General features: G+C 40.2%; 1 long non-coding RNA gene across 2 annotated transcripts in view; it reads right to left on the bottom strand.

The window, feature by feature from the left end:
- Window positions 1-22,616, bottom strand: part of LOC112059427 (uncharacterized) — an 87,977-nt gene that overhangs the window by 41,882 nt on the left and 23,479 nt on the right. The window contains exons 4-5 of one of the 2 annotated variants that reach the window (XR_010602221.1): window positions 20,323-20,517; window positions 18,294-18,930 (exon numbers count right to left, since the gene is read on the bottom strand). The exons of the other annotated variant lie outside the window; for it this stretch is intronic. This is a non-coding gene — a long non-coding RNA (uncharacterized LOC112059427). Of the gene's footprint in view, window positions 1-18,293; window positions 18,931-20,322; window positions 20,518-22,616 lie in introns of those variants that run through there. 2 annotated transcript variants of the gene reach the window in all.

The raw sequence follows: 22,616 nt of genomic DNA, 5'->3' as shown, positions 1-22,616 counted from the left end.
TCATTCCCTCCACCCCTGAGGAATGCAGAGAGTGGAGACAGTTTTGCTGCTCCATACATCCAACTTGGATGTGGGAGTCATCATTGAGAAAGTCTGGGACACAGAAACAATACATCTGGAACCATTTCAGTGTTTAAAATCTGACAAGGGGATGGGGAGGGTTGAATGATGGATGACATTTCCTCCACACAGAGGAAGGAAATGGAGGACTTCCAAAGGCAGGCTCTCTATGTTTTCTGGTCATCTCCTTCTCTTCTTTCCTTGGAAGAATTCTCATCCATCATTTAAACCCCCATTTCCCTCTTTGCTGAAGTCCTCTGATATACCAGCTTCACCCAGAAACAAAGCTGCTCAGACACCTCCTGGAAATTATCATTGGTGCCAAACAATTGGTTACCCCTATGTAATCTATTACTTCTTTTCCAAGATGATCAGCTATGATGCCAATAAGTCCTACATTCTAGTCTCCCCAAGGAACAAGACAGAAAACAAAAACTAATTTCACAAACAAATCCAGAAAAAAATGTTTAAAAGTATTTATGTAAATGAGAGATTCCTGAAACTGTCTCGCACCTGGCGTTTTCAGTACAGTACTAGTTTTCCTATTCAGGTCTGACAGTACTTCTGTCCCCTTCACCTAGAATCCATCTACTGGCTCTAGTCCTAGACCTGTACTGATCAAAGTATGTCAATCATAGCAAATTGTCTTAATGGCTTCGTGAGGTGCACAGATGTCAGTTAGGGACTAGGATAAAACCCAACTTAGTTTTACCCATGGTTTACTTTAGGCTCCCTTTGAGTAGAAGTTCCATGGCTACCTAAGTTCTTAAAGTTTTATAAAATAATGCAAAAACCTTGAAAAAACTTTAATTATACTATTTATTTAAAAAGGAATTATATTTGAACTAATATATTTATTTGAAGTGCTGTTGTAGCTGTGTTCATAGAATTATAGAAGATTAGGGTTGGAAGAGACCTCAGGAGGTCATCTAGTCCAACCCCCTGCTCAAAGCAGGACCAACACCAACTAAATCATCCCAGCCAGGGCTTTGTCAAGCTGGGCCTTAAAAACATTGGAGATTCCACCACCTCCCTAGGTATCCCATTCCAGTGCTTCACTTCCCTTTTAGTGAAATAGTGTTTCATAATATCCAACCTAGACCTTCACCACTGCAACTTGAGACCATTGCTCCTTGTTCTGTCATCTGCCACCACTGAGAACAGCCGAGCTCCATCCTCTTTGGACCCCCCCCCTTCAGGTAGTTGAAGGCTGCTATCAAATCCCCCCTCACACTTCTTTTCTGCAGACTAAACAAACCCAGTTCCCTCAGCCTCTCCTCATAAGTCATGCAACCCAGCTCCCTGATAATTTTCATTGCCCTCTGCTGGACTCTCTCCAATTTGCCCACATCCTTTCTGTAGTGGGTGGGCCCAAAACTGGATGCAATACTCCAGATGTGGCCTCACCAGTGCTGAATAGAGGGGAATAATCACTTCCCTCGATCTGCCGGCAATGCTCCTACTAATGCAGCCCAATATGCCATTAGCCTTCTTGGCAACAAGGGCACACTGCTGACTCATATCCAGCTTCTCATCCACTGTAATCCCCAGGTCCTTTTCTGCAGAATTGCTGCGTATCCAGTCGGTCCCCAGCCTGTAGTGGTGATGGGATTCTTCCGTCCTAAGTACAGGACTCTACACTTGTCCTTGTTGAACCTCATCAGATTTCTTTTGGCCCAATCCTCCAATTTTTCTAGGTCACTCTGGACCCTATCCCTACCCTCCAGTGTATCTACCTCTCCTCCCAGCTTAATGTCATCCACAAACTTGCTGAGGGTGCAATCTATCCCATCCTCCAGATCATTAATAAAGACATTGAACAAAACCGGCCCCAGGACTGATCCCTGGGGCACTCCATTTGATACCACTGCCAACTAGACATCGAGCCGTTGATAACTACCCGTTGAGCCCGACAATCTAGCCAGCTTTCTATCCACCTTATAATCCATTCATCCAATCCATACTTTTTTAACTTGCTGGCAAGAATATTGTGGGAGACTGAATCAAAAGCTTTTATAAGTCAAGATATATCACGTCCACTGCTTTCCCCATATCCACAGAGCGAGTTATCTCATCATAGAAGGCAATCAGGTTGGTCAGGCATGACTTGCCCTTGGTGAATCCATGTTGACTGTTCCTGATCACCTTCCTCTCCTCCAAGTGCTTCAAAATGGTTTCCTTGAGGACCTGCTCCAGGATTTTCCCAGGGCCTGAGGTGAGGCTGACCGGTCTGTAGTTCCCCAGGTTCTCCTTCTTCCCTTTTTTTAAAGATGGGCACTATATTTGCCTTTTTCCAATCATCCGGGACCTCCCCCGATTGCCACGAGTTTTCAAAGATAATGGCCAATGGCTCTGCAATCACATCAGCCAATTCCCTTAGCACCCTTGGATGCATTAGACCTGGACCCATGGACTTGTGCATGTCCAGCTTTTCTAAATAGTCCTTAACCTGTTCTTTCACCACTGAGGGCTGCTCACCTCCTCCCCATACTATGTTGCCCAGGACAGCAGTGTGGGAGCTGACCTTGTCTGTGAAGACTGAGGGAAAAAAAGCATTGAGTACTTCAGCTTTTTCCACATCATCTGTCACTAGGTTGCCTCCCCCATTCATTAAGAGTCCCACACTTTCCCTGACCTTTTCCTTGTTGCTAACATACCTCTAGAAACCCTTCTTGTTACCCTTCACATCCCTCGCTAGCTGCAACTCCAGTTGTGGTTTGGCCTTCCTGATTACACCCCTGCATGCTTGAGCAATATTTTTAGACTGCTCCCTAGTCATCTGACCAAGTTTCCACTTCTTGTAAGTTTCTTTTTTGTGTTTAAGCTCACCAAAGATTTCACTGTTATGTCAAGCTGGTCACCTGCCATATTTGCTATTCTTTCTGTACATTGGTATGGTTTGTTCCTGTGCCCTCAATAAGGCTTCTTTAAAATACAGCCGGTTTTCCTGGACTCCTTTCCCCCTCATATTAGCCTCCCAGGGAATCCTGCCCATCAGTTCCCTAAGGGAGTCAAAGTCTGCTTTTCTGAAGTCCAGGGTCCATATTTTGCTACTCTACTTTCTTCCGTTTGTGAGGATCCTGAACTCAACCATCTCATGGTCACTGCTGCCCAGATTGCCACCCACTTCTACTTCCCCTATCAATCTTCCCTGTTTGTAAGCAGCAGTAAGCAGTGTTGATCCCAGAATATGAGAGAGACAAGGTAGGTGAGGTAATATATTTTACTGGATCAACTTCTGTTGGTGAAAGGTGTGAACAGGAGCAGCCAACAGGAGAGTTTTGTAAGGGAGTTCTCCAGGTGAAGGAGGAGCGAGGATTCTTGGGGTGAGTTTGTCGTCAGTTTGTTTGTTTGTTTGCTTGTGTGCTTGCTGCTTGACTGTAGCATATAGTGTGGTCCATTTGAGGATCTATGCTGAGGATCTGTGCTGAGCCCACCGGCCTGCTAGGAGAAGCTGAGGGCTTCTTAATTAGGCTTTTAGCCCTAAGACTTTTAGGATCAGTTAACTGTTAACCAGGGTGCAGAGCTACTCAGGGAGAACAGGCCAGCTCCTAAGAGACCATAGGAACTAGTGAACAGGAGCAGCAGACGGGGCAGTTTTGAGAAGAAGCATAAGAACCAGATACACCTAACATTCTCTAAATTTAGGCTAGTCAATATCTTCCCCCTCCCCGAAACAAACAAACAAACAAACAAACAAACAAAAAGGATGCAGACAGAAGCCCAGCAGCAGAGTGGGGGCTATCCAGTTTATTGCATTGAATGCAGTATGTATGATTACCTGCCTTGTGGGCAGGTGGCATATGTGTGCATTTGGTGCAAGGAGCTCATGGACCTCAGAGACAGAGTATGGGTTCTGGAGACCAGAGTGGCTCAGTAGAGGAGCTAAGAGAGACAGAGAGGTGTGTAGATGAGACTTTCTGGGACACAGTACAAGAGTCCCATCCCCAGTCTGACAGCCTCTGTGCTGTTGAGGAAGATGAAAGTCTCGGTGAAGGAGAACATCAAACTGGAGTGGAGAGAAACAATCCCATAGTTGGGAGCCTCCTTCCAGATGACTTCGTGGTATCCTCTTGCACTGAGGTTACCCCTCCAGGGGGAGGATCTATTAACAGGAATTCTCTATATTCTATATAAAGGAGAGGATAGAAGTTGATAAAATACAGGTAGGAACTGAAGAGAAACAGTTAAATGAAAAAGAGGCTAATTTAATTACATCATCTCCATACCAGGCAAATTGGTTGAAACTAAAGTAAAGAACAGAATAATCGGACACATAGATGAACATGATTTATCGGGGAAGAATCAACAGGGTTTTCTAAAGGGAAATCATTCCTCTCAAATCTATTAGAATTCTTTGAGGGGTTCAAACAAATGTGGACAAGGGTGATCCAGTGGATATAGCATACTTGGACTTTCAAAAGCCCTTGACCAGGTCCCTCACCAAAGGCTTTTAAGCAAAGCAAACAGTCATGGGATAAGAGGGAAGGTCCTTTCATGGAACAGTAACAGGTAAAAAGACAGGAAACAAAAGGTAGGAATAAATGGTCAGTTTTCAGAATGGAGAGAGGTAAATAGTGGTGTCTGCCAGGGATCAGTACTGGGCCCAGTCCTATTCAACATATTCATAAATGATTGGGGGAAAGGGTAAACAATGAGATGGCAACATTTACAGATGAAACAAAATTACTTAAGATAAGTAAGTCCAAAGATAACTGCAAATTGTTACAAAGGAATGTCACAAAACTGGATGACTGGGCAACAAAATGACAGATGAAATTCAGTGTTGATAAATGCAAAATAATGCATATTGGAAAACATAATCCCAACTATATATACAAAATGATGGGGTCTAAATTAGCTTTTACCATTCAAGAAAGAGATCTTGGAGCCACTGTGGATAGTTCTCTGAAAACATCTGCAGTCAAAAAAGTGAACAGAATGTTAGAAACCATAAGGAAAGAGATAGATATTATATATTATTAGTATTATAAATATTATAATGCTACTTTACACATCCAGATGGTATGCCCACACCTTGAGTACCGCAGAGAGTTCTGGTCACCCCATCTCTAAAAAGATATATTAGAAATGGAAAAGGTACAGAGAAGGGCAACAAAAATGGTTAAGGGTATTGAACAGCTTTCATATGAGGAGAGATTAAAAAGACTGGGACTGTTCAACTTGGAAAAAGAGATGACTAAACGGGGAGATGATAGAGGTGTATAAAATCATGAATGGTGTAGAGAAAGTGAGTTAGAAAGTGTTATTTACCCACACACACAACACCAGTGCTCTCCCAATGAAATTAATAGGCAGCAGTTTATAGCCCTACAAAAGGAAGTACTTCTTCACACAACACACAGTCTACCTGTGGAACTCATTGCCAGGGGATGTTGTGAAGGCCAAAAGCATAACTGGGTTAAAAAAAGAATTAGCTACGTTCACAGAGGATAGGTCCATCAAACCAAGATGGTCAGGGATGCAACCCCAGGCTCCAGGTGTCCCTAAGCCTCTCGCTTCCAGATGCTGGGTCTGGATGACAGGAGATTGATCATTTGATAATTGCTCTGTTCTTTTCATTCTCTTTGAAGCATCTGGCATTAGCCACTGTCAGAAGACAGGATACTGGGTTAGATGGACCATTGCTCTGATGCGGGATGGACAGTCTTATGTTCCGTTGGTGAAAGGCACAAGCTATCAAGCTATGCAGGGCTCAGACCTTCCACCAATAGAAGCTAGTACAATTAAAGGCATTTGCTCACACATCTTGTCTCTCTAATATATTTATAGCATTCTGCAAAGATGATGAAATAAAAATAAATGCCACTTGAAAGTAGATCAGCCCAGTGGTTCAGTGGCAACTTTAGAAGTGGGTAGTGGGTATATTGCATGCATTGATATTTATTTATGGTTGACACTCTCAGTCCTGAGATGGAGTAGGAAATATGACTTTTCTTCAGAAGTCGGCTTCTTCACATATCCAAATGTGGGGTTTACTGAGTTAACTCTCTCAAAGTCAGTTGTGGTAAACCTTGGGATTGGAATCTATATAATTTAAAATACTCCCCCATCCCCACTAATTCATACCAGTGTTCAAAGGCTGCCAAAAAATGGAAATAGGGTATTGCCACTAAAAATGAAAGGTATAGACACTGGATACACACAGATTTTGCACCAATTGTTTTCTACCAAGTGGAAAACTCAGGTACATATACCAGACTCTCCCAGTCATTTCTAACTTCTACTGCAGAGGTAGAAGGCTCTTATTTTATTTTATTTTATTTTATTTTTTGGATGAAGGGTTATTTTAGTATCCTGGCACAGTAAAATTGGCTGGGGTATTTTTTTGTTTTTGTGTTTTTAATTTCTACATATTTTATGGGGTGATTGGAAATTTCAACATTTAAAAAAAATGTTTGAAGGGTTGTTTGGACTTTTTCCAAAAATTCAAAATGTCAACAATTTTTTTTCATGAAACTTTTCAGACGAATTTCACCCACAATTGTCTCCACTATTTCTCTTCTACAGAAACATAACCTGACTCATCAAAATCAGATTTAACTGAACTCACAAAAAAGCCTTCACAACTGGAAGATAGTTGTACTGATGCAAGATATGCTAGAAAAAGAAAAGTTACACACAGGACAAAGCCCTCATGAAAGGCATAGAGTTAAATTTCAGCTCTGCCACTGAGGACCCAGATTTAGTTCTATCCTGCCTCAGAGAGGAGGGATTTGTTCCACAGAAGACAGATGACAGTTGTGAGAATTGGAGACCTGGCATTTAAGGGAACTTCCTCCATCTCCCACCACTCCCCCCAAAAAGGCTCATCTGATAGAGCATTGTCATTCAAGGTTCTTGGTAAATTAATGTACCTAAAATATGTGGTGTAGCTTGGATATATTTTAAAGGAGCATTCTCTATTTTAAAGGGAAGATGCAGCAGGCAGTACTAAGTGGCAGGTCCAATGCCCCTTGAAGTCAATGGAAGGACTCCCATTGACCTCAATGGATGTTGGATCAGGCCCTAATTGATTACTGCTAAATATGAGCTATTTGGATGCTTTTAAGTTCCCATTCCAGAGCAGAGATGCTATTGCATTCTGCCTGTTAGAAAAGCCTCTTTTCAACTCAGACAGGGCCACCTTTTGATCTTAGTTGGGGGTCTACTGTTAACTGCTGTTGGGAAGCGGTTTCAAATCAGCAGGTCAACTAAATCTTTTGAAGATAGAGACATTTATTCAGTAGCTAGAACAGCAACCGCAAGCAGCCAGAACAGCATAAATTTTATGTCTGGAGTTGGTCATTAAAACAGGGCTTTACTGTTTGTGGTCTTAAACTGACTCAGTAACACCACTGCTACAGTGAAATGATAAACGTGTATTCATTGCAGTTTTATATTTTAGTTATTGAAGATCTCTATACAGAGTGGTTGTTTGAGAATGAATGCTTGATTGCAAATACATTCTGACACCATTGTATCAATCTGCACTCGAGATGGGGGGAGGGGAGAAGGTGGTGATGATGACAGGTGTGAGTAATCTACCCAGGGAATATGTACTGACATATTCATGGGTATTTATTGTTCACAAAGCAGGATAGCTTTTGGTTTAACACATGCCTGAGGAGCTCAGTATTCTCAGTTGCAAACATTTAGGAAAGCAGGTGAACATTTCCCTGTTCTTTGGTGGGGACTAATTAAGCTATCCTTCTTCCAGTGGAAGAGTCTTTAATAGATCAAATATTCATATAGTGTACGTAATTTGGTGTCTCTGATAAAAACGTAGGGCCAAATGCTCCCCATCTAATTCAATGCAGTTACATTAAGATAATTTATCCCTTAATGTTCAGAACATGGTTAAACTTGTTTCATAGTCAAAGGTGACATTTTAAGTAGCTACAGTAAACCTTTGTTTTGATTTAGGCAATAATGGATTAAATAAGCAATGCTAAAATCCCTTCCTAAATATTTTTTAAAGCAGTCACTAGTTACAGAACCAGATGGGTTCGCAGAACTAATGGCTTTTAAGTGTGCAATGTTTAGTAACAAAATAAGGTAGCTAGTTTGCCTTGATGATGTTTTTTTTCCCCTGGTTTCTACCCAGATGTGGAAGTCTGAGGAAGCCTGTACTATCTTTCCAACTTTTGATGTGGGCCAAAACTAGTCAGTCTTTAAGAAGATTACTTCCTGTGGAAAGATTCTATGCACACTAGAATTAGTGTTAATCCACAAGAAGATTATAAAAGCTGGCAAACGAGCAATGAAACAAAACCCAGTGCAGTTTGTATGTTTTTACTGCAATCAAGAAACTAAAGCAGACATGGGAAGAAATTAGGATTCTCTGCAGGTATTGTTAGTTTTGGAAGGTGTTGCATGCCTATGTCATTAGAGACTATATTTTTGCACTCCTTGAATCCTTTAACAAAATTACCTTTGGCACGTGGAAGAACTGTGTCTCCTGAACACAGAAATATTCTTTCAGAGGCTATTCCAAGATGATGTTTCGGTTTGCTCTTTGGCCTTGCAATTTCTGGCAACCCTGTTCCACCATCAGTGTTTACAGAAGGTCAATAAAACTAGCAAATTCTGATGCTGTCTAGTGTGAATGTGAGAAAACCTGCTGTTGCGGTAAATGCAGCGTCCACAAATTCATTAGGAATGCTCTCATTCCTGGAAGTGCCAGCTATTCCTGTAACCGGCCGCCGCCAATGTTTTTAACCATACTCTCCTTTCGTGCAGACATTACAGAACGGAAAACCAACCTTGTACTCTCACCGCTCATATCAGTTTGTAGTTTGTAAAATGATCTGATCAAATAACATTCTGTCTAGTGTAAAGGGAAATCTAAAGGTCTTTATAGAGTGTAGATTCTTGGGTCTGTTTTAACAGCTGAGCTTTGCGACTGTAAAGGCTTTGCCTAAAAGTTTACTTTAAGGCCAAACCTAAACATACTTAACCTATTTAATACAATGGCTGGGCAGGGTGGGGGGGGTGGGGGGGTGGAGCGGAATCAAAGAAAGAAGATAAAAAGGGATTTTTCACTGCGCTCTGCTTGCATTACTGTTATTGTTTTTAGAAAGGATAGAAACAGAACTTTATGGTAGTGTAGGGTACAGTATACATCAGTCTATGGAATATGCTCACTCTTTGTTTCAGGGTGTAACTGTGTGTCAGCTGTGAAAGCAGAGGAATAAATAAATGTCAGGCTCTCAATCTCCAAGAGGTATGAACAGCAGGAGTTCAATATACAATTGCAATATATTATTAATTATTATTAATTATTATTATTATAAGTGGTTCTCCAAAATTGGTTGCCATCATGACCTCACAAAGCTATGCAGTTTATAATGTATGATATCCCCACTACTAAACTTAAACTATACCAGACTATGTAATTAATGCGTATAACGTTCAACTTTTGTACTGTTGGCTTCCAAGTTGCCCTTATTCTTTCTCCTCCTGTTTGTTTTTCTCTCTTTCAATGTTTAGCTTTCCTGAAAAGTTTAAAGCTCCTAACACACCAAGCAGGAAGAATTTAATTAAAAACAGAATGGATTTGTTAACATGCCTCTATAGTTACATACTGATTTATAAATAGATGTCTGAAATAATGGTGACAAGAGCAACGTACTTCAAGTATCTGTCAAATTTAACCGTTTCATTTTTCTTCGCATATATTTATGAGGATAACCAGAGCTGAGATTATTGATATAGTATCATTTTATTGCACTAACTGCAAATGAACTTCCTCTGAGAATGGAACCCGACAATATGTGGCATCAGTTTACTTGTAACTGGCATATTAGAATTTTTCAGATGCAACAGACCCTTCCATCAGGAATGGATCATGTCTATCCAGGAAATATTCATTTACAGTGCTGAAATGCTTTTAGTTTAACTGCCCCCAAAGTATCCTGTGCCTCATGTCAGAAAATCCTTAATATTTCCTTCCCTTTTATTTTGATGAAAGTCTTGCTATATTCTACTCTTATTAAATACCTTCTGCAATCTCCTATGTACTATTTCACAATGATGTGCATAGGAAATCATAAACTGTGCTTTGACTGCCTATGTCCAGCTGAACATGATAACCATGATAACCACTTCAAAAAACTATTACCACACCAATAAATTGTATTTCATAAACAGAGTGGCTCAGTTTCCAACCTCTGGATGTGGAAAAATAATTTTTACAGTATATTTCCATATTGCAGTAAACCTGTCTTTTGGGTGAAAAAAACAGTTTCTTTAGATTTTTCTAGTGATGTGTTCATAGATTTGTAGATTATAGGATTGGAAGGGACCTCGAGAGGTCATCGAGTCCAGTCCCCTGCCCTCATGGCAGGACCAAATACTGTTTAAACCATCCCTGATAGGCATTTATCTAACCTACTCTTAAATATCTCCAGAGATGGAGATTCCACAACCTCCCTAGGCAATTTATTCCAGTGTTTAACCACCCTGACAGTTAGGAACTTTTTCCTAATGTCCAACCCAAACCTCCCTTGCTGCAGTTTAAGCCCATTGCTTCTTGTTCTATCCTTAGAGGCTAAGGTGAACAAGTTTTCTCCCTCCTCCTTATGACACCCTTTAAATACCTGAAAACTCCTATTATGTCCCCTCTCAATCTTCTCTTTTCCAAACTAAACAAACCCAATTCTTTCAGCCTTCCTTCATAGGTTATGTTCTCAAGACCTTTAATCATTCTTGTTGCTCTTCTCTGGACCCTCTCCAATTTCTCCACATCTTTCTTGAAATGTGGTGCCCAGAACTGGACACAATACTCCAGTTGAGGTCTAACCAGCACAGAGTAGAGCGGAAGAATGACTTCTCATGTAAACACACCTGTTAATACATCCCAGAATCATGTTTGCTTTTTTTGCAACAGCATTACACTGTTGACTCAGATTTAGCTTGTAGTCCACTATAACCCCTAGATCCCTTTCTGCCATACTCCTTCCTAGACAGTCTCTTCCCATTCTGTTTGTGTGAAACTGATTTTTCCTTCCTAAGTGGAGCACTTTGCATTTGTCTTTGTTAAACTTCATCCTGTTTACCTCAGACCATTTCTCCAATTTGTCCAGATCATTTTGAATTATGACCCTATCCTCCAAAGCAGTTGCAATCCCTCCCAGTTTGGTATCATCTGCAAACTTAATAAGCGTATTTTCTATGCCAATATCTAAATGGTTAATGAAGATATTGAACAGAGCCGGTCCCAAAACAGACCCCTGCAGAACCCCATTGGTTATGCCTTTCCGGCAGAATTGGGAACCATTAATAACAACTCTCTGAGTATGGTTATTCAGCCAGTTATGCACCCACCTTATAGCAGCCCCATCTAAATTGTATTTGCCTAGTTTAGCGATAAGAATATCATGCGAGACCATATCAAATGCCTTACTAAAGTCTAGGTATACCACATCCACAGCTTCTCCCTTATCCACAAGACTCGTTATCCTATCAAAGAAAGCTATCAGTTTGGTTTGACACGATTTGTTCTTTACAAATCCATGCTGGCTATTCCCTATCACCTTACCACCTTCCAAGTGTTTGCAGATGATTTCCTTAATTACTTGCTCCATTATCTTCCCTGGCACAGAAGTTAAACTAACTGGTCTGTAGTTTCCTGGGCTGTTTTTATTTCCCTTTTTATAGATGGGCACTATATTTGCCCTTTTCCAGTCTTCTGGAATCTCTCCCGTCTCCCATGATTTTCCAAAGATAATAGCTAGAGGCTCAGATACCTCCTCTATTAGCTCCTTGAGTATTCTAGGATGCGTTTCATCAGGCCCTGGTGACTTACAAGCATCTAACTTTTCTAAGTGATTTTTAACTTGTTCTTTTTTTATTTTATCTGCTAAACCTACCCCCTTCCCATTAGTATTCACTATGTTAGGCATTCCTTCAGACTTCTCGGTGAAGACCGAAACAAAGAAGTCATTAAGCATCTCTGCCATTTCCAAATTTCCTGTTACTGTTTCTCCCTCTTCACTGAGCAGTGGGCCTACTCTGTCTTTGGTCTTCCTCTTGCTTCTAATGTACTGATAAAAAGTCTGTTGACTGGCTATGATATTCTTCACTTCCTGTCTTAAACTGTATTGTACATAGATGGGCTGGAACCAGAACATTGGAGCTGGCAAAGTTGAGATTAGAGACCACCTCCACATATTAGCCTCGAAATTTTGACAAGTAGTGTTGTTATGCACCATTAAAAACTGTAGTGTTTGACCCCATAAACTCCTGTATTTACGGCTGTGCAAAACCTGACCATTTCTGTTTGCATTATCCTAGCAAACCAAATATGTAGGATTTCATTTGCCCTAGCTCCAAAGGTTAATTATTATTTGTAGTAGTAGATATATTACAGTGCTACCTAGAGATTTCAATCAAAATCAGGGACCCATTTTTCTTGGTGCCATATAAACATAGAGTAGGAAACAATCTATTCCAAAGAGTTTACATTCTGCACAGACAAAACACACAAAGAGCAGGTAAAAACAGAGGCACAGGGACGTGAAGTGATTTGTCCATATTCATATATCAGGACAGGGGCAAGTCTGGGAATAGATTCTAGATCTCCTCATTCCTAATCTACTGGCATCTCCATTAGACCATCCTACCTCTCAAATCCCTTGAGGTTATTTGAGATTTGTTAAATAAAATCACTGGAACCCTTTGAGGTTCACTTCATGCAAATTTGTGCTGGCCATCCCTGAAGAGCAGTCAACTTTCCTCAAAGACATGGAGGGAAAAATAATATGATTCAGCCTCCCTCCAAAAGACAGATAAAGAAAAGCAGTTGGGAGTCAGGACCTTTTAGAGAAACTAAATTCATAGACTATGTAGGTTCATGAAGAGTTTTACTGAGGGGGCTCAAAACTGGGTGATTTTTTTAATAGTCCTCAATTCAGACTATAAACCTCTGAGCATTGAAAGGTCTTTAGATCCAGGGTTTGGAGTCTTCAAAGCAGTTTGGGAACGTTAATGATGACAGATGTTATATACATGAAATATTATATATTCAGAGGAACTATGGGTACCTTTGTAGTTAAAATTGTATCAACACTTTCATTGTAAACCCAATTTTTCGGGCAGTTATAACTTAGTCAGAAAATGTTCAGAACATGGTTAAACTCATCTTGGGAATAACTTCTTCAAAAAAAGTCAATAAAAAGTGTTTCATAAGAATCTCCCTCCCAGAAAATAAATAAAAATAAAAAAATACCCAGAAAGTACAACACTTTTTTACTGTTTTATCTGTACGCTGCCCTCGTCTAATACACTCTTTTAAATTTCCCCAGGATATCTGTTTTGAAGCTATCATGATAACCATAATATTTGGTTTAGTAGGGTATCTGTCTACGATGTCAGGGTCAAGAGCAAATAGGCAGGAGTAATGGTGGGGACAAGCTATTTCTGAATATGATTGGTATTTGAATTAAGTGTCTCCATACACAAAGAGAAAATACTTTCTGTAAGAATGGCAATTATTTTAGATTAAAGGAACAACAAAACAAGAAAGAACATAAGTAAAGTTTCCATGAGAGAGTACATAAAGGGTCTCTTCTGATAGTCTTCTGATTGAATGGACACAAAATGGCTGCCCATATCTTCATATAGAGTCCTTTGAGATTTAAAGGGGCAATACTCTGCCAACAGAAAGGTATAACACTTACATAGTTAATATACCACCTTAAGATAACTCAAACTCTATTCAAGGGAATTCACAGGCAATGATCTACCGACACGAGGTAGCTCCTTGATCATAGGCACTAACTTCTGGAGTTCCCGGGGGGGTGCTCGACCCCTGCTCTGCCCCCGCCCCGCCTCTTCCTGCTCCATTCTACCCCCACTCCCTCCTTTTCCTGCCCCCACTCGTATTCTTTGGGCCCAGCACTGATTTAGCTGTGTCAATAATCACATCTTTGAACTGGTTCCATTTTTTCTGTTGGGTTGCCAGTGAATAGTGGATATAGAAAAAGCTTGTCATCAAAGTGACTGCTGAACCTGCACCTGATATTCAGTGTGCTTGAGCTTTGCCAGATCCTGATCCAGGCACCAGCATTCCAAGCAGGTGCCTGGGATGGCAATCTGCAAGGTGCGGCAGTCCATGTGTTTTTGCTGCCCCAAGCAGTGCGCCGAATTGCCGCCACAGATGGCAGTCCGTGTGCCATTAGGGTGGCGCGCGCATTTCCACGGCAGAGGCAATTAGGCGGCAGCTTCTATGTTCAGCTGCCCGCGGCGGCAATTCAGTGGCAGCTGAAGACAGAAGCTGCCGCCATATTGCCGCCACCACGGAAATGTGCGTGCCGCCCTAACGGCACACTGGCTGCCCCCGCCGTCTGCGGCGGCAATTCAGTGCGCTGCTTGGGGGAGCAAAAACAGTAGAGCCGGCCCTGAGCTTTGCTATGTTGAAGGCTCTTCTGTTGAGCTGGGGGTTCTTGAGATGTGGGGGGATTATATGCAGGTTGAGCACTGCTCTTACCAATCTGTAGCCTGACCAGCATTCTGTGCCACACATGGCTATGGTGATTCTGAAATTGCTGATGTCACCTTCAACATAGCAAAGCTCAAGCTCCTTGATGACCTAGCTTCCAAAACATGCAGAAGCAAGAAAACTAAAGTCACACACAACTCTCTATGTATATACAAATCTATGCATCAGGTTACCATCACAAGATGGAGTTTCTTCAGTCTAGATCATGAATTGAGTTTGTGAAAGCTCTTGCCCTATTACATTTTTAGACTTCCTAAAGTTCCCCTCACCCTAAGAGAAGGTTGTCTCTTTAGAAGATAAGGTTGCCCAAATTAAGTTTTCTGGTGTTTTGCATTACAGCAAGGCACCATGCAGTGGCGCTGTTGATTCTAGGTTGCTTACATTATCCAATACCCAGTTCCACAAATTGGTTCTGACTCCCCAAAGAGCTGCATATGTGTCTTGGGTACTGGTAATACCCCTCCACTCCAAAAGGAGAAAAAATGGTTACTAGAGGCTGCAGTGTCTTTGTATTAGGCAGCCAGCATCTAACTAAAGGAAAGCCAGACACCTGCGCTATAGTGTCAGAAGAGATAAGTTACTTGTGAAATTCCTAATGTGTTGTATACATCTCATTTAATTGTCCACCCTTACACCTTTTTTTAAACAGTGTAAGTCCAAGGACTTCAGTGGAGCTACCCTGGCATAAAATGGTATAATAGAGTGGTGAATCAGGCTCATCTGCACGTTATTAAACTTAATATGCTAGGGTCTGTGGAGGTAATGGGAGTTTTCACTAACAGAGGGCTGTGGCATTTGACTCTGGTTTTGTGTTGGATTCACTAAGGGCCTGATTCCACATTGCCTTTCATTTTGTGTGGTCACTCACACGTGTGCAAAATGGGTATGAAATGTCACCATTCTGGTTTTGTAGCATTTTACATTCACTTTGTACTTTGCACCAAAGTAATTGCACGAGGTGTAAGGAGTACCCTAATTAATTTATTTGTGTGTGTGTGGGTTCTTCTCTTAGCAGGTTGTATCTCCTAAAGTATTGTCTGACTCTCCCTGGGTGTTTTAGCCCAGATACCCACTCATCAAATTCATCTCTGAGACCACTCAAGTAACACCTAGAGTTGGAGGACAGATAGCAGGAAAGTGCATGGAAGAACATCACATTCTGGTAAAGTGAATAAGATTTAGTAAGGGTGATACTTTTCCTGATTACTTTTATATTAGTCCTAATGTTATTGTTGGCTAATCCTGTCTCCCTTTTTATCTTTCAGATCTCCACTGTTGAAGACCTACTACTCAAAGTGCTTCATAAGCAGGAAATGACTATATTTCCAAATGTTATATTCTTCAGAAACTACTTCCTTTATTTCAAGACTCATGAATTATGGAAGGTTTGCACTTTTTTCCCTTCAGTAGTTTAGAGTCATCTGAGCTGCTAGTGTTTAAAAAACAAACTGTAGAAAACACTCATGCATGAAAATCATTACTGCTGCTTTTGTTATAGGGATGCTACAGGCTTCCCATCCCCCAGTAAATACTATTATTGAAATGTTTCCATATCTTGTCTTTTTTTGTGTGTGCACAGGTGCAAGGCATTGCTCACATTTTTTTAAGCACAGCCAAAAGCAGCTGAGTAAGCTCCTTGTCTGTTCTAGGACTTGCTCAGAAATTCTCAAGCAGTGTCCTCAGCATTCTCTGCCACAGCTTGCTGTAGTAGTCAGTGAAGACTAATAGCCAGTTTTCTTATTATTTGGCAGTGAGAAAGCCCGCATAGAGAGGGTTTATTTGGCCAAAGCACCTTAGCTACTGGTAAACATATCCTAACTAAAGCACATTAGGTAAGGTCCAGTTGTAAAGCATTTTAAATAGATGAATTTAGCTACAGCATTTCAATTATCTTGATCCTCTCCCCGGCTCTTGGCTCCTCATTTGCTACTGTTTTCGTCTGTCAGGCTTCCTGTTTACTCTTCATCCTCCTTTCCTTTGGCTTTTCCAGCTCCCTGATATGCTGAGGAAAGTAGTTCTGATAATCCAACCCCTCTGATTAGCTGATGCTTTGGGGTGTTTCTTAAAGCAGGGAAGAATTCATGTGATTGCAAATCAGATTGTTCCATCTCCCTCCTTAGTCATTACTATAAACTCTTTTGCTGAAGTTGAATAATGGAAACAATATTAAATCCAGTTCCTGTTGGTTTAGTACTTCAGGAACTAAAGATAATACTCACTTGCTGGCAACTACAATAGAACATACAGAACAACATTTTCCTTACAAGACTGTCATAACAGCAGCTGTTGAAAAGACTTTTGATGGGGTGGAGTGGGAAGCTCTAGAGGGGATGGCTTTGAAAATACCTTCCTGGAAGCTATATTGTGATATCTGCTGTGAACACTTTTGTGGAGCAGCTATGGATACTTGTTACTACTCTGTTCCCAAGAGCATTGTTTCTTGGTTTACTGCTTCATAATGGAGGATGTAAACAGACTGAGCCTGATTCTGAACTCACCGCAGTTCATGACAGCTGTGATTTTGTTTGCTTGGATGAAGTTATTCCAGAATTCACCAGTATAAATGAGAGCAAAATTTGACTCATTACTGCGGGAGAGCAGGGAAGGAGAAAGAGGGCTTGGAAGATTAGAGTTGCAAATTGGATGTGTTCCTACCTTGCTTATATGTTGGACTCTGAGCTGCAGAAAGTTCCATCCATTTTTGGAACTTCTGAACTGCCGGATTATCTGAGCTTTTTTTCCATCTGGATGTGACTTGAGAAAGCCATTCAAGCACACTAAACCATGGCCTGTGGCCACTGACTAAAAACACTTCACTGCAGTTATCTTTTCCCATTGCAGCCAGCAGGCACACAAACCAATCATGTCTATCCTAGATCAGAGACAGTGTGGAACAAAAATTCCATCTCTTTAGCTTTGGCTACCTTGAAAAATTAGATTCCTTTTTGGATGTCTATATTAGGCATTCCAAGTGAAGTTAGTCCTGGCTTCTGAGAAATTGCTGTGAAATTTGAAAGTGGTTAGTTGAATTAGCCATAAACTAATGCATTAGTTCTTGAGGTTTGGGCTCAAGTAAAATTAGTTTGAGAGCCTCTGCTTGCTCTTTATTGAACATTTATCTGCTGCAACAAACAAAAACAAAGAAATCCACCAAAGTGTTTGGCTCAATTAGACATCTCTGCCTAGTGGGATCTCAGCACTACAATAACAGAGTTTTGTGGTTGCAGTGGAAATAGATATTCAGTGGAGTTGGGGACTGAGAGAATTGCGGAAGAGGAGACGGTCTGCCCAGTCACTTCCTCGATGAAAGTGACAGACTAGGAGTAGAGCCGAGTGGATAATCTGCACTGTATGGTTTGTTCAGGGAACATAGTCCTTCTTTGCTCATGGAATGGCCAAAAATAGATAATAATTTCCTTTTTTGTTTGAATTTACACACATTTTGCCCTCACATTTAGATTTACTCATGGATTCATCATTAACTGCTTGCAGTGAGTTGTGACATAGCATGCGTGCATGTGTGTGTGTGTGAGCGCGTGAACAGTTTGAAAAAAACCAAAATGAAAGTATTGATGAAATAATGGAAACCAAGCACTAAAAAATGTTTGGTAACATTGTTGGTGTTTGGTTAAAAAAAAATGCTTTTGAATACTGAAAATGTTATCAAAATTAGAAAATTACCAAAAATAATTTTAAAAAGCAGACAATTTTTCTGTGTTAAGTCATGGTTTTTCATTAAAAAAATGAATTTGTTTTTGCTGGAAATTCTGAAAAAAATCTTGAGAGAAATGGGTATTGTTGACCATCTTTAATATTTTATCTTACATGATAGAAATGTATACTGTATTGATTAGTCATATAAATAATTGGGCTATTTTCCTACTCTCTTCATTTAGAAAAGTCACTATCTTATCTTTACATGATCTGACAGATTTCTTCTTCTCTATCCACTGTGGATATGTAAGCTTCCCATCATTCTGGGACCTGCCCAAGATATTTTTGATGACTGAATGGACTCAGCTCCAGTTTTGGGGCCTCACCAATGTGATTATCTGGACCAAGTTGTCTAGTAATTCCTTCCAGATTACATGATTTATTCTGGACTGATGGGGATTCTGGCTCTGCATTTCATAAGGCCTCAGAAGAGGCTTAGGTTCTTGTACGTATGTTTGACTCCTAGATGGATGTTCTAGTTACTTCACTATAAGAGAAAGTAAAGCAATCAATCTTTAGACATAGTGGCTGAAAATGAATATAGATCACAATGTTTTCTGCTAAGAAAAGGCATAGTCTGAAGAGGATAGGGCACTAGACTAGGTCTCAGAAGACGTGGATTCTTTTCCTGGTTCTGCTAGTGATCATTGTGCCTAAAAAAAAAAAAAAAAAGGATAGTGATATTTACTTCCTTTGAAAAGCACATTGACATCTTTGAAGGAAAAGAATGAGTTATTCTTTTTTTTCTGAACATCATTCTATGACATATTTAATTCATCTACATTTGTATCCCGAATACTTAGATATACATTAGTGAGGATCATGTCAGGGGCCAAATTTTGCTTTTAGAGTTGCTTCAGCACATCCAAGACAATAAGAGTATTTATCTGATGGCAGAATTTGATGGATATAATTAAAATAACGAGGCCAGATCGTCAGCTGGTGTAAACTGAGTTAAACCAGTAATGGATTTGGCTAAAATATATACTACTGCAGACCTATGAATTACGCTTTGAGTTTTTGTACATATTGTTCCTTTTGTAATATTGACCTGTTTTGTCTGAGTTTTAGTTAGACAAAGCTGAACATGTGGGAGACAAACTGCTAAAGCAAAACAAGGAAAACAGATCATAATTGGCTTCTTGGCCTCCTTCAGTCACTTAACATTTTCTATGCTCAATACTTGTGTTGTTTAAAAGCCTTTATTAAAATTTTTATCAGTTCTAGCAGTGAAATCCTGGCCCTGCTGTAGTTAATGTCAAAACTTCTAGTGACTTCAGTGGTGCCAGGATTTCACTTAAGATTTTTGTTGAGCATAGAAGGGGAATAATCCTATCTGATAGCATGAAGTCTAAAAAAATGCATTTGGACAATCATCACTTGCTCATGTACATGTAAAGTACAGTCCATCAGTTTTCAGCAGGGTTTTAATTCGCATAGCTATGCATTACACAACCTTATTAAAGTCAGTAAGTGTCAAGTTTTGAGCTATGGGCTAGACAATATTGCCCAATAACCACAATTATAGGTTCCAAAAATCTGTTGTTCCTCTTTTGTAAATCTCATTTATTCCCTTTAAGTGATACCATGCATGCTTGTGCATGCTGAAAGAGAATAACTTCTCTGCACTATGACCATCGCAGGCTGTCTTGCCATGGTGTTTGGAAATCATTTGATCCTGCCTGAAGAAGAGAAAGAAACTTTACCAAAAAAATGGTTACTCATTTGACAAGCATTTATAGAGGGGTTTTCCTTTCACACATTGTATAATTATATTTTTCTGATGGCTTTTTGGTACTTATCCCATGTAGGATATCTACATGTCTGTGTTCAATGAGGAAAATCATAGCTAAACTGAGAAATTTGTCCATGCAAATTCTGAGTTTAGAAGACAGGTCAGGTCTTTATTGTGTGAAGTTCTCTAACCTGCAGTTTATGATTTTTATTTTAAAAATGTAGTGATGACTGGGCCTTAGCCTTCCAAGCAGGTGGAGACACTTGTCTCTTTGACCCACAGGGAAGCATATTCCATTGGGGGCTCTTACCTCTGCAAGACAGTAACTGCAACATAAATATAGCTGCCCTAAAAAGGAATCCACTCCTTCCATCCAGACTACATTTGTCTCTCTTCATAATCCCATTCTCCCGCCCTTTCAGCAGCAGCTGCAATCAGTGCACTCATCTTGAGGTTGATAAAGTAAGCAGACTCCACTAAGACTGCAGTGTTGCTCTGTGGCCAGCTGTTAGGAGATACCAAAGTGAAATGCACGATATACTCTCTCAGTGGAGGCAGAGAGCATCCCATCCATAAAGCCCTGATCTTCAGGCATATGAATCCATATATTTGCATGCTGGGCTGATGCAACTCCAAACGGTTCTGGAGGTTGTGGGAAATGTGCATTCATACAACACAAAGATCTAAAGAACCACATATTAAAACATTCCAACCATAGATAGTTATGTCAGGCTCCAAAACGTTGTATGGAGAGAAAAGTCTGGAATTGTTTTGACCACCTGTCCCTGGTAAAGATCAAGACATATGATGATGGCTTATGCCAGCTGTTGTTTTCCCTCTTTGCTGTTGGTTGAATGTCCTCTTGTCTGGGAGCTACTAACCTCAGGCTGCTGCTGTTTGTGCGACCGCCCTTGTTATTTCTATTACAGCAGTCTGTTTCTGCCCTTTCACAATCTCACAAAAATGGTGCTCCTATTAAGGCTCTAAATTTCATTGAGTGTCACATCTGACATAAATAGCCATCCCTCACTCCCCCACCTCTTCTACTTTAGGGCCCCTGTGCGCATAAAAGGCTCCCACAGGAAAGGATGGGAGACAGAGAGAGGGACAAAGAAGATTACAATGATCACAAATCACTTATCTTTCAACTTATAGTTTACAAACTAAGTCATTAAAATATTTTTGGAAGAAACTTTAGTAACGGCTGATCAGAATACTGCATTGTTGCTACATGTACAACTCATTTGTTCTGTAGATATAGAACTGCAGAATTCTTTCACACTGGAAATAATTGACCAGAAAAAGCTGGAAATGAATTTATAGTAAGAATGTATTTAAAAAAATAACACCTGCTATCACTGCTGGCATATTCCGATTCAAACCTTTGATACTGCACTGAGGTAATCCAACCACTCTGAGGCAGCAGTAAAGTGATCAAGGTTTTAGATACTATATTAAAATGACCTAAGCTTTTTAAATTTTCATGGAAGGGTGGCTAAAGCTCTTACATTCAGCACTGAGTTGATCCAGGTGCTTAGATACCGCAATAATGGAGCTCAAGGCCTGAGATGGTTCAAACCCTCTCACATTATACTAAAATAATCCAGTTCTTCCCTGTGATATGCTTCAAACCTTTGACAACACGTTGATCTTTTACAAGGTATTTAATGCTGTATTAAGATGATACAAACACTCTTGCTGCAAATATCATATGCTCCATTGTTAAGATCTAGGTTTTTTGCTACTGTGTCGGGACAAAAAGGGCTCTTAAGGCTATGTTGATTGAACTCAGTGAGGCATGTTGAGACAACCTCCTCCTCACCTAGATGGCAGGCATACATCTGTTAAGTAACAAACTACTGAGTGATGCAGTAGGACATTTTCAAATACAGTAGAATCTCAGAGTTATGAACACCTCGGGAATGGAGGTTGCGCGTACCTCTGACATGTTCGTATCTCTGAACAAAACGTTATGGTTATTCTTTCAAAAGTTTGCAAATGAACATTGACTTACTACAGCTTTGAAACTTTACTATGCAGAAAAAAATTCTGCTTTTAACTGTCTTAATTTAAATTAAACATGCACAGAAATAGTTTCCTTAGTTTTTTTTTTTTAATTTAATTTAATGTATTTATTTATTTTTGTCTCTGCTGCTGCCTGATTGCATACTTCTGGTTCCAAATGAGGTGTAAGGTTGGTTGGTCAGTTTGTAACTCTGGTGTTCATTACTCTGAGGTTCTACTGTACTTTTAAGCATGTACATGTACTTATGAAACATGTGAAATAGTACATGACTAATGCCAATGCCATGCAGTACTGTTTTTAAAGGACTGATTAAAATTTCTTTTTTTTTAATTATTGTTGGATATGAAAAGTGTCCATCAAAAATAAGTCTTGGCAGTCATCATACTCCTGCTTGAGCCTAAGTTTACAAATTCCTTCAGCCAGATAGTTCAAGTAATATCTGTGGCTTGCTACATAGTTATACTGTAGCACAGGACCAAAAGCAGGCTCTTGGGCCTTTGATTTCTGTGGCAGCTTGAAATCTCTTCCATCTCTACTCTGGAGTAACTTCTTTTTCCAATTTAAAATATGGTTGTACT

This window comes from Chrysemys picta, chromosome 6, assembly GCF_011386835.1.
Source record: "Chrysemys picta bellii isolate R12L10 chromosome 6, ASM1138683v2, whole genome shotgun sequence".
Lineage (NCBI taxonomy): Eukaryota > Metazoa > Chordata > Testudines > Emydidae > Chrysemys > Chrysemys picta.
Note: the sequence above shows the minus strand (reverse complement) of the source record. Positions and strands in the feature narration are given on the sequence as shown.